The following is a 13,871-nucleotide window of genomic DNA, read 5'->3' as shown; positions in this document are numbered from 1 at the left end:
TATAGGTGCATTAAATTAAATAGCATTAATAGGGTGATATAACAAGGAACCCATGTTATCGCATGGAAGCAACTGCACCTCCAACTAGCCACGCTAACAAATGGTTAAGCAAGCGGTAACATAGCCAATCAGTGGTTTGCTAGGTTGTGATCAGGTTGAAGGTTTTCATGGCAATTTTGAGAGGCTGACATTTAACAGGTGGTAGGCAACGAGACATAACGATAGAAACAAAACAACTAGTGTGGCAATGGTAGTAATGGTATTTAGGGAAATGATCATCTTGCCAGAGATCCCGCTTGGAACAAGAACGACTCTCTGAAGCAGATGAACCAACGTAGTTGAACGGGTTCTCACATTCCGACACGCTTGTGGAACACTATCGAGACGAAGCAAACCGGAAACTAGAATCAACACACGATATTCACCACCACACATGCATGACATGATGCACACCCTAATATGATGCATGTCCAGTTAAAATTATGCAAGGCCTAGCATGGCAATTCACATCACGCAAACGCTACACATTAAGTGAATCTCAATATGCAATGAGTTGCATATTGACGAAACTCCACATACGAATTATTTAGTTCGCTCTTGTTTAGGTATACGGCAATATTAAATGTTGTTAAACATGGCAAGGGTTGAAGCACAAATAATCTACCTATCTAGGCATTTTAAATGAGGCCGTAAACGACATATAGTGTCTCTGAACTGAACCCACACATTAAATTCTAAATCTGTCCAGATTTGTCCTAATCACGTTTTATGTTTGTTAAACAAGAAAACAAATTGGTTCACGTGAAACTACACGTCGTTCTTGTCCATTTACATATATGGCTCAACTCGAACGGAGCTACGGTTAATTAAATACGACATAAACCGTTTCTATCACGTCGACACGCAAACCGATGCAAACAGCATGCTAAATAGTTTGAAATATGCATGAGAGTTGGAAAATATTATTGTACACGAAATTATGGCCAAGTTACATATGTAACTTGTCGCAATCAGACGCACGGATGAAAATCTACGGGCGTTTGAAAATATGCTCTTTTTCTCTGAAAAAAATTAAATCACAGGTTTAAAAAAACATCTACGGGCCGAATTCACTACTAGTGGGCCAAAACAAGGTGGGCACGGGATAATATATTGTGCATACGGTGCTAGATAGGACAGCAGGGGGAGGCTCACCTCGTGGGCCTCGCCCAATCGGATCTGAGCTGGGCTCGGGGGCGAAAGGAGGCACGCCGGCTTGGGGCTGCTTGCTAGGCCTCGGGAGGCTCCTCGCGCTGGGCCTGCAGCAAGGCGAGGAGCAGGCGCACTCGGGTGCATGGCAACCCAGCCACGATCAACGCCATTCCCTCAATCCAGATCGGATCGGGGATGGCAGGGGTCTGTCCGAGGCCGACTGTGGCTGGCGGTCGGTAACCGGCGCAAGGCATTGCGGCGGGGCCTGGGCGACGAGGTAGCGATGCCGAGCGGCCCTGCGGAGGATGTTGGCGGCGGTGGCTAGCAGGGTGAGCCCTTGGCTCGCTGCCTCGAGCAACAGTGGCTAGAGCCCCATGGCCATGGCGGGGACCTGGTCGCCGGCGGCGAGACAGCGAGCGACAGAGGCGGCGGGGCATGCGAGGTCGCCTCGGGAGCTGCGTCTTGGGGCTCCTCCCTTGGGTGTGCATGGGCAGAGCGGGAGCAGAGGAGCTGCTCCTCTCGTTGGAGGTGGCGGCTCGGGCCCGAGAGGGCCGGCGATGGGCTTGGCGGGCCCGGCAGCGGGTGAGGAGAGAGGAGGAGTGGGAGTGGCAGTTGGTTGTTGGGGGCACAGAAAACGAGGCTAGGGTTAAGGTTTGGTCATTTAGGAAGGGTTAGCCTTCCTTTTATAGTCGGGTAGCTAGGGTTTGCTATTTGGGGCGTTTTCGGACCCTCCGATCTCGATTGGACGGCTTCGGTTGCGCCCTAGGGTTAGGTGGTTGTCTTAGAGGGTCTAGGTGGGGAAGAGAGGGAGTTTTATAAACCGAAAACATTCGATGATAAACCGAAGACGGTGCTGCTACGGTCGACCGTTCGGGTATCAAACAGACTCTGATTGCGACAAAATTTGGCACGCGGTCTACCTACACTATATTAAGGCCGCACACCAAGTATCAACCCAATCCGAGAATTTTTTTCCGTACACTTTTAAAAACAACATTTTATCAATGTCGCGGGCGCGGGCGTGTGTGGTTGGTCTCAAAACGGTCAACGAAAAAAACGGAGTGAACCGGCAACTAATAACAGATGCAGGTTTGAAAACTGGCGGCAACGGAGTACCGATGCAAAGCAGATGATGCGAATGATGTGATGATGAATGCGAGAAACAATCCAATCGCACGACAACAATGGAATAAAAGGGGCATCTTATGGAGCATCAGTCTCGGTCTCACAAAACTCTCCTACACTAACAAGGGATCTCGCCCCGAGATCTAAGAATGGAAGGGGAAGAGGAAGAGAAAGAGGTAAAACTTAGTCGCTTCTTTGACAAATGAGTGAAACCAACAATCCTTGAAGTTTGCAAAGACGTGAAGAATGATATGAGAAACAAGCAAGAATTCACACAAAATTTTGGCAGCATTTCGGTAAGAAATTGAGGACAAAAATTCGATAAGATGGAAAGATCTTGACAAGACTCACAACAATCAACTAAATTGATAAGCAAGGAAAGAACATGATCTTGATAGAACAAGATGATAGAAATATGAGAGCACATAACAACAACTCCTAAACAAGAGAATATAGACTAGACCTTTGAGAAGAATAGAATGAAGAAGAAAATGACAACTACTACCAGAATTGAATTTGACAAGCAGCCTTGCAAGAAGAATTGAACGGAGTTGTTGGCAAACCAACAAGGAAAGAACAGTATTGTTGTGGACTTATGAAAACCATCTCAATTAATGATGTGACAACCAGCCACTAACAGAAACAAGGATTGATTGGATGTAACAAGAAAGACTAAACTTCTTACCCCAAGAGGAAACATCAAGAACTTGGATCAACGATAATCACCATAATAGCAACAATCCTTAGACAAAGCTTTAAGTGAAGTCTAAACCAAGATAGCTCAATGAAGAAACCATGGGTTTGAAATATCTCATGATCATAGAATCGGTGGGTTAAATATTTCATTCTTAAAACAACTTCTATTCGAGACTCCTCCACTAACTAGAACGTATAACACCACCTCAAAGGATAAAGGAAAAGAAAAGATGGAACAGTTGGGAAAAGAATTGATATCATGAGCCACTACGGAAGAAGAAATGAAATCACTTGATGAAACAAGAATAAGAATTATGTTATGTTTATCCTTCATTAGTTAAATTGATGACAAGCAACGGATTTAGCATACCACTTATTCTTCTTGAAAAGAGAGGGATAGATAGAGCACAAACTGAAGAAGTTTTGGAATAACACCATTAAGAATTGAAATGAATGAGACCACCATGAATGAATGAATATACTTGAGAATGAAGAGATCATGATCCACCTAGAAGAAACTTGAACAAGGTACCGGAATAATTGAGAGATGAACGAAGAGACAACAATTGAGAAGAATTTGATGATGAAAGTTGAAAGCTAAGAACGAACAAATCTTTTGAAATGATTGCCTTCAGAGGATCGAGAATCAAACGAATACGAAATGCACCGGATAGCAAGATAGGGATTTCTCATGATCAAGAATAATTCAAGATGATAACACAAAGCTGAAATGATGAATTTCACAAGAATGAAGCAAGATTTGAGAGAAACACTCATTTGGTCTTCACAAGCTGAGAACGATGGCAAGAGACACCACCAAAATTACTCAGACACTCCAGAATAATAAAGAATGAAAAGTTGAGCCAAAGATGAGAATTAATTTTGAAGCCGTCTTGGAGACGGAATATGACTGATGAACTTCATACTTACATCATAATTGAAAAGAATTAGAGATCTCTGGGAAAGATTAGAAGAGCCAGATAAGATCCTGGGAAAAACTTGTGGGTTATGGGCCCACTCAAAAGAAACCACCTTGAAACAATTGATTGGAAAGAGAGATATTGCACCGGTATAAATGAAAACTTGATAAGGTGAGAACCTCGAAATTATTGAGAGGATTGAAAACAAGGAGCTCTCAGATATCTTCAACACTCAGGATAGAACAGAGATGGACGAATAGCAAGAGAGGCTTGAAGATGATTTCCAACACTGAACAAATGGAAAGGATATGATGACACCAAAATCTTGAATTGAATCCACATGGTAAGAAAACAACATGAAGAAATGATGAACTAGAACTCGTGAGAATCTTCACAATGAATCACCGGATAAGAGAGAAAAGAAAAGATAGGGGAAGCAACAATGAAATGAAATGCACATGGATGATAATCTAATCACTGAAGAAAAGCGCGGTAGGGCGGGGAAAACAAAAACAACTTGGGACAGATGAGATGAACTCCGGAAAGAATGAGAGATTGATCTTACAAAAAAATTAAAAGGATAGAATTGACTTGAAGAGAAGCACACCGCATGAAAAAGAATTGACATGACAAATCCGGTTGACAATAATTGATAAGAAAATTTGATTGAGCAAAAGAATCTGCATTCCCATAAAAATATGAGAACACTTCTTGGAAAGATATGAATTCATCACTTCGCATCGAAGCAACTCGAATTACCATACTCCAACAAAACAAAGGATGAGGCTTACCACACAAGACGAAACAAATTCATGGCAGAGATTTCATTCGATATTTTCGTGGATAGGATCGCACGGGATCTATCCTACAGTAGCCATCATGTACAAGGCAGTGCACATGACATATGAAGCGTCCCCGAGTCATAGAAAGCTACAACGAATCTTTAAGAAAAAACGAGAACAACTGTAAGACAACCATGAACAAATGAATCCACTAGATGTCGAACCCCAACCTCACATGATGCATCTGTTGGAAGATTCTCCTATAAGTAACTACTTGAATTCCCACCTAAGAACTCCCAAAATTTCTGGTCATGCAATCGGGTCCATGGATACAAGGAGAAATTCATCATTCAACTCCTAGCATCTAACCCATCGAGTGTATCACATCCGTCAACACATAACCAGAGATCTCGGAAACTCATCTAACTCAGATCCTTGTAATCACAACGATACTAAGTATGACGATACCCCCGAACTCTCTGCACCAGTACTGGGGATGCCGGGGTTTTCTCGCCACTACCAGTATTGAAGCAATTTTGAACATCCTTCGTCCTGAGATATTAAGAAATCTGAATGATAACGATGTGCTCAAGAATCCCCTGGAGCTCAACTCCCCGGAATAAAATCAACACAGCAGGAGGCACCAAGTCAGAACTCCATCACATTGGTATCATATAGATTCCAAAAATATCTGCAAGATCCTAAAAAATTTGAGTGAGAAGAGGAGTGGAATTAAAATTCCCTAAGTCGTGAACTTCACCAGAGCATAGAATAGGAGAAAAAGAATCCTACTCTCTGATATATAACTAGACTCAGAAGTTTTTCACTAGACTCGACTCGGCCAAGTTCGATCAATCAAGGGGGCTCCTAGGTCGGTACTACGCTGATACCAACTTGTAACGCTCAAGATGTGGTCAAATCATTATTTTGGCGTGAGGGCCTCGACAAGGATAGAAACGCATCTCGTCGTTGTGCAAGAATGGATATCATTAGAAGTACATGTACTAAAAATATGAGTATAAGGAGTTGGCTTACACTCGACACAAGCTACATCAGAGTCACATCAGCACAATACATACAATCATCATGAAGAAGAGCAGGGTCCGTCTACGGACGAAAAGAGATGATAAAAGAACAACGTCAATCGTTGCTATCCCAGGTTGTCGGCATGGAACCCATCCTAGATCGCTGATGATGAAGAAGAAGAAGAAGCAACTCCAAATGAACAATCAACGCGCTCGCGTCAAGTAACCCGTTACATGTACCTGCAACAGGTGTTGTAGTAATTTGTGAGCCGTAGGGACTCAACAATCTTATTTCCAAAGGTATCAAGACTAGCAAAGCTTACTGGGTGAGGTATGGTTAAGTGGTGAGACTGCAACAAGCGACTAAGCATTTATATGTGGTGGCTAACTTACGAGTACAAGAACAGAAGAGGGGAAGATCTACGCATAGCGGACGTGAACTACTGATGATCAAAAGAATGATCCTGAACACCTACTTGCGTCAGACATAACCCTACCGTGTCCTCGATCGGAGAAGGAGCTCACAAAAGAGATTGTCACAATCACGCACTCAGTTGGCAAGTTTTCATTAAGCTTACTTCAAATTATCTAGAACCGGATGTTAAACAAAGTCTCCACGTTGCCACATAACCGTGGGCACGGCTTTCCGCAAGATTTAACACTACAGGGGTACTCCAACTAGTCCATCACAAACTACCACATGCTGCGATGGAATGACCACGATCAAGGAAACCCGTGATCTTCTCGGGTTCCTATTGGAAAACCTCAACCTCGATATAACCCAAAGCATCCTCGAAATCCCTTGTAGAAGACGCTCGAGAAATGTAAAACAAGTCTAGCAAGGCCGCCCGCCGTGTCGACAATCCCGATAAGAGTCGTGTATCTCGTTCTCAGGACACGACAGATAAGCACAGCGTATGATGTCCTGATAGACATCGCCCGAGTTGCCCCGGTTGCCCCGCAAACGCCTCTTGTTTGGACCAGCACCATCAGCACTTGCCCTCCCTGTATTATGTTGAAATACTCCTTGGGTAGCACTAACTCTCTATGTTTTTTAGTATTAACGAAGTTATTATGTTGGGCAAATATAGTACCAATGTTGGGCCTTGCCAGACGAGCTTTATCCCAAAACGAGAATCTAGGGGGTCCCCATAACAACCCCAAGCATGTTAGGAGGGCTCATTTATGGAACACAGGACAGGTAGCCGAAACTAAGGATGCAAAGGTGGAACTAAACACCAGGCTAGAAAGGCCGAGCCTTCCACCTTTTACCAAGTATATAGGTGCATTAAATTAAATAGAATTAATAGGGTGATATAACAAGGAACCCATGTTATCACATGGAAGCAACTGCACCAGCAACTAGCCACGCTAACAAATGGTTAAACAAACGGTAACATAGCCAGTCAGTGGTTTGCTAGCTTGTGATCAGGTTGAAGGTTTTCCTGGCAATGTTGAGAGGCTGACATTTAACACGTGGTAGGCAACGAGATATAATGATAGAAACGAAAGAACTAATATGGCAATGATAGTAATGGTATCTAGGGAAATGATCATCTTGACTGAGATCCGTTTGTAAGAAGAATAACTCCGTGAAGCAGATGAACCGACGTAGTCGAACGGGTCCTCACATTCTGACATGCTTGCAGAACTCTATCGAGACGAAGCAAACCGGAAACAAGAATCAACACATGATATTAACCACGGCACATGCACGACATGATGCACACCCTAATATGATGCATGTCTAGTTAAAATTATGCAAGGCCTGGCATGGCAATTCACATCACGCAAACGCTACACATTAAGTGAAGCTCAATATGCAACGAGTTGCATATTGACGATACTCCACATACGAATTATTTAGTTCGCTCTTGTTTAGGTACACGGCAATATAAAATGTTGTTAAACATGGCAAGGGGTGAAGCACAAATAATCTACCTATCTAGGCATTTTGAATGAGGTCGAAAATGACATATAGCGTCTTCGAACTGACCCCACACGTTAAATTCTAAATATGTCCTGATTTATCCTAATCACATTTTATGTTTGTTAATTGGCAAACCTAATTGGTTCATGTGAAACTACACATCATTCTGGTACATTTACATATATGGCTCATCTCCAACGGAGCTACGGTTAATTAAATACAACCTTAACCGTTTCTATCACGTCGACATGCAAACCGATGCAAACAGCATGCTAAACAGTTTTAAATATTTAAGAGAGATAGAAAATATTATTCTACGCAAAATTTTACCCAAGTTACATATATAACTTGTCGCAATCCGACACACGGATTAAAATCTACAGGCGTTTGAAAATATGCTCTTTTTCTCTGAAAAGGAATTAAATCATAGGTTTAAAAAAACATCTACGGGCCGAATTTGCTACTACTAGGCCAAAACAAGGTGGGCGCAGGATAATATATTGCGCCTACGGTGCTAGATAGGACAGCATGGGGGCTCACCTCGTGGGCGTGGCCCGGTCGGAGCTGAGGTGGGCTCGGGAGCGAAGGGAGGCAGGCCGGCTTGGGGCTGCTTGCTCAGCCTCGAGAGGCTCCTCGCGCTGGGCCTGTAGCAAAGCGAGGAGCGGGCCCACTCGGGCGCACGACAGTCCTGCCACGGTCAACGTCATTCCCTTGATCCAGATCGGATCGGGGATGGCAGGGGTCCGTCCGAGGCCGACGGTGGCTGGCGGCCAGTAGCCGGTGCAAGGCAGTGCGGTGGGGCCAGGGCGACGATGTAGTGAGGCCGGGAGGCGCTGCAGAGGACGTCAGCGGCGGCGGCTTGCTGTCTCGAGCAGCAGCGGCTGGGGCTCCATGGCCATGGCGGGGACCTGGTCGCCGGCGACGAGACAGGGAGGGCAGAAGCGGCGGGGCATGCGGGGTCGCCTCTGGCGAGGGGCACCGTTGTCCGGGAGAGGCACGGGATCCGACGCGGCACAGCGGCCGGCCGCGGGGCACCTCAGGAGCTGCGTCTCAGGGCTCCTCCCTCAGGTGCGCATGGGCAGAGCGGGAGTAGAGGAGCTGCTCCTATTGCTGGCGGCGGTGGCTCGGGCCCGAGAGGGCAGGCAATGGGCTTGGCGGTCCCGGCAGCGGCTGAGGGGAGAGGAGGAGGTGGGAGTGGCGGCTGGCTATTTGGGGCACGGAAAACGAGGTTGTCTGCTCGAGGTCCGTGGTTGCCAAGCACGACAGCGTCCGCGTGACGGTGAGTGCTACTTTTAAACTGCATTGGGGTTTTCCTCGAAGAGGAGGGAGGATGGAGCACAATAGAATAAGTATTTCCCTCATTGTGAAACAAGGTTATCGAACCAATAAAAGGACCATGCAAACTCCCGACTTTAGGGCCTACACACAAAAGAGCACACGCTTGCACCCAATGCTGGAAAGAGGGTTGTCAATCCCGTTGAACTCGATACTTGTAGGAGATAAGTAGTGATAGAAATATAATATATATATATATATATATATATATATAATAAAATGACTGTAAATAAAAGGCAGCAATATTTTTGGTGTTTTAAATATATTGGTGGGGACCTGGGGGGCATAGTTTTCGCTAGAGGCATCTCTCTCGAAGAAAGCATATGGTGGGTAAATGAATTACTGTTGGACAATTGATATAATAGCGCATAGTTATACAATATTAATTCACGACAATAATCATATATATAGGCATCACATCCGTAAGGAAGTACACTGACTCCTGCCTTCATCTACTAATGTTACTCCACTCATTGACCGCTATCCACCATGCATCTAGAGTATTAAGTAAAATAGAGTAACACTTTAAGTAAGATAGCATGATGCAGACAAAGTAAACTCAAATAATATGAATAAAACCCACTGTTTTATTGTTAATGGAAACAATATAAATACATGCAATGTCTCTTTCTATCACTGCGATTAAGCACCACAAGATTGAACCCATTACAACGCACCACTCCCACTGAAGATAAACCAATCCAGTTGGCCAAACCAAACCGATAGATCACAGAGAAATACGAACCTATCATAATCATGCATATAAATAATCAGCAAAGATTCAATATACTTTCATCAATAATCTGAACATAAACCCACAATTCATCACATCCCAATAAACACGCTGCAAAGATGATTACATAGGATAGATCACCATGGGAATCATGGTGATCTTTGCATTGAAAAACGTAAAGAGATGGCCATCGAGTACTAACTGCGAACACGTAGGTCTGTGGTAAACAACTCACACATCAACAAGGGAGCAGCAAGGTTCATCTAGAGGCCCTTCGTGATTGATCGCCCCTTCGACAGGGCACCGGAACACGACTCCAGATGGGATCCCGGCAAAACAGAGACTTGCAGTGGTGGAAACACTGTTTCGGGTGGCTCTTTGGTATTTTCCCATGAAATAGGTTTATAGAGGCGGACTTAGGTCAGGAGGAGCTTGGAGGTGGCTCCAAGCCAACACGGCACAACCACCCCCATGTTGGCTTGGGGGCACCTCGTGTGTCCTCCGATCTTCCCCCGAAGCTTCCAGGTCGTACTTTTGTCCACAAACAATCACCAAAAAGTTTTCTTGCACTTGGACTTTGTTTGGTACTGTTTTCCTGAAAAGACAAAAATATGTAGAAAGCAGCAACTGACATTGGGCACTTGGTTAATTGGTTAGTTCTAAAAATGATATAAAATAGCAAATGAATGCAGATAAAGCATCCAAGATTTATAATATAATAGCATGGAACAATGAAAAATTATAGATACGTTGTAGAGTATCGGAATCCCCAAGCTTAATTTCTGATCATCCTCGAGTATCTAAATGATAAAAACAATATTAAATGATGTGACATGCTACCTAACATGTAATCTTTTTTTCAGAATGATAATTGAGAAATGATGAATCAATAAACATCAACATAGTAATATCCATCAACATAAGTAACATAATCATCAACTTTCAAAATATACGAGCCCTAGAGAATGTTTACTCTCTATTCATTTTATCATATTAGCATGGCATGGCTCCGTGTTCACCACATAAATAAAAATTTCAAGCACCAAGGTGTTAAGCCAAGCAATTGGATCATACTTTTTAACGCGCTTCAGCATTTTTACCTCACTCAATACATGAGTCTGAACCATGGACACAACATATAAGCATAATAGTATATGGTGGTTGGTATCAAAGGAGTAAAAGTGGAGAAGAAAGTCTCGCATCAACTAGGAAGACTAACGTGCTATGGAGATTCCCATTTATCGGTATCAATACGAGGAGTATGGATTCACATATAATAGATGCACAAGAGCTATAACTGTATGAAAGCTCAACGGAAGCTAGTGAGTGTGCATCCAACTTGCTTTCTCATGAAGACCTCGGGTATTTGAGGAAGCCCGTAATTGGAATATGCAAGCCAAGTTCTATAATGAAAAGTTACCGCTAGCATATGAAAATGACAAAACATGAGACTCTCTATATTTAGAAAAGGTCCTTCTACTAAGCACAATTGTGGAAAAGAGTAGTAGCATTGTCCCTTCTCTCTTTTCTCTCTTTTCTTTTCTTTTTCTTTCTTTTTCCTCTTTTTTCCTTTTTCCAGTTTTTCTTTCTTTTATTTATCGCACTATCTTTTTATTTTTTTATTTTTTCTCCTTTTCTTTATTTTTCGTTCAGAGTCTCATCCCGACTTGTGGGGGAATCATTGTCTCCATCATCCTTTCTTCACTGAGACAATGCTCTAATAATAATGAACATCACACATCTATCTACTTACAACTCGATATGAAAAACTACTAAACAAGATCACTCTATATGAATGCCTCCAGCAGTGTATGAGGATGTACAATCATCTAGCATGACATGTAAACGATGAGGAAGGGTGGCTTTGCCACAACTACTATGTCGGCTACATGATCATGCAAAGCAATATGATGAAGAACACACAAGTCGTGAGACGTGACGGTGGAAGTTGCATGGCAATATATCTCGGAATGGATATGGAAATGCCATGATAGGTAGGTATGCTGGATGTTTTGAGGAATGTATAAGGTGGCTTATGTGCAATAGAGAGTATTATTTCACGGGGTTTGGATGCATCAGCGGAGTTTGGACCGATCCTCTAGGTGAGAATGGGCAATGAATGGTACCGAAGAGGCTAGCAAATATGGAAAGGTGAGAGTGTGTATATCCATGGATTCACATTAGTCATAAAGAACTCATATAATTATTGCAAAGCATTATTAGCTCCCTCAAAGAAAAGTACTACTCGCTTTGTAGGAGTGAACCATCGTGCGCCCCTGACCTAAACAGCACTAGGATTTCCACGAGGAATATGAATGCTCACACATCATCACCATGTTATAACCATTATTTAGATGAAAAACAAGTTAACACCCTTTAACTATTGATATCTATACTTACCAAAAACCATGTACTCACGCCCTTTCATATTACCACATCAATATCATTAACCCATAAATTATGTTTTATGTGCTACATGGAAGATTTTATTATATCAACCTTGAATACCTATCCTTTTTGGACTAGTCTTATAACCCATGAAAATTATCGTTACCCCATATTATACTCTCAAACAAATATAAGTGAAAAAAGAGAGTGCAATTGTTTCTCCAAAATCTACATGCCACCGTGCTAAAAAAAGCTATAAGTGAAGCACTAGAGCAACTGCTTAGCTCAAAAGAAATAAGTGAAGCACATAGACTATTCTAACAAATCATGATGAACATGTGTCTCTCTCAAGTAAGTGTGTCCAGCAAATAATGATTAAGGAAACTAAAATAAAATCAAACCATAATACACGACTCTCCAAGCAAAACACATATCATGTGATGAAAAAAATGTAGCTCTGAGTGACATACCGATGGAATGGACACGAAAGAGGGGATGCATTCTGGGGCATCCCCAAGCTATTCTCTCGAGTCTTCCTAGGATATTACCTTGGGGTCCCTTGGGAATCCCCAAGTTTAGGGTCTTTCTACTCCTTATTCCTTCATACATCATGATCACACCCAAAACATGAAAACTTCACCACACAAAACTCAGCACAAACCTCGCGAGATCCGTTATTACAATAGGCAAATCATAAACTTATGTACTATTATAAATTGATTCATATTTAATTAACGTATAAGGTACTATATTCTAACTTCTTCATGGCTTATACCGCCTGATAAAATCCATAGCATTATCAAAACAAGCAAACTATGCAAGCCAAAAACAGAATATGTCTAAAACATAACACTTTGTAGTGATCAGCACTTAAAACATAGTTTCGTAAGTCTGACTATTCTAAAACATTATGAAAACTTTGGGAATTTGTATATCAATAAGCTGTAAAAAATCTGATCCAAGAGACTGTCGGTGAAGGATCGACACCTATGGGGGCCTCAACGGTCCCCTTTTGCTGGTTTGGCAGGGAGAGGGGTCGCGGCAAGAGCAGAACCAACAGTCAGGGCCCGGCAAGGTATTTTTTACCCAGGTTCGGGCCGCGTGGTGCATAAAACCCTACTCATGTATGTGTTTAGTTATTCGTTCTAGTTTACTGTAGATCTGTCCCTTTTACAGCCTTTCGATTGGTCAAAAGCCAAAAGTCCTTACTAGTGAGCCTCGGGCCTCCTTTTATAGGCAAAGGGGTGACCACACTGGCTCAGTGGGTGAACGGTGGGTTCACAAGTGGAACAACGACGACGGACAGCCACAGTGTTACTGCAATGCATTAAATGCTTCGACAGACTTCCCTCACATCGTCAGGGGGTTTGCACACGTACCCACACGTGGCAACTTCGGGGTGTTGCGCTGGCGTGCGGGTGGACGCGTGTTCCATGCATCGGCGATGGCGTGTTCGTTGGTGGAGGCGTTCATAGGTCACGAAGGCGCCCCGGGCCCGCGCCTCTCCTCGGGCCTTCTCTTCCTTCCCAGCAGGGTTACCCTGCCAGGGGCACTTCTGGTTTCTCTCGGTAGGGAGGTGATGGCCTGCCGAGGCCTTGTCAATCTTCTCGGCAAAGATGGCTTGTCGGGGCTCAGTCCTTCTTTCTTGGCGGGAGGGTCTCACCATGGCATTGTCTATCTCCCCGATAGGGAGCTCCTACCAGGGTCTCTTCTTCATTCCAAACAAACGAGTGCTTGTCGGGGGCT

Source organism: Hordeum vulgare, chromosome 2H, assembly GCF_904849725.1.
Source record: "Hordeum vulgare subsp. vulgare chromosome 2H, MorexV3_pseudomolecules_assembly, whole genome shotgun sequence".
NCBI classification, from domain to species: domain Eukaryota; kingdom Viridiplantae; phylum Streptophyta; class Magnoliopsida; order Poales; family Poaceae; genus Hordeum; species Hordeum vulgare.
This window is presented reverse-complemented; position numbering follows the sequence as displayed.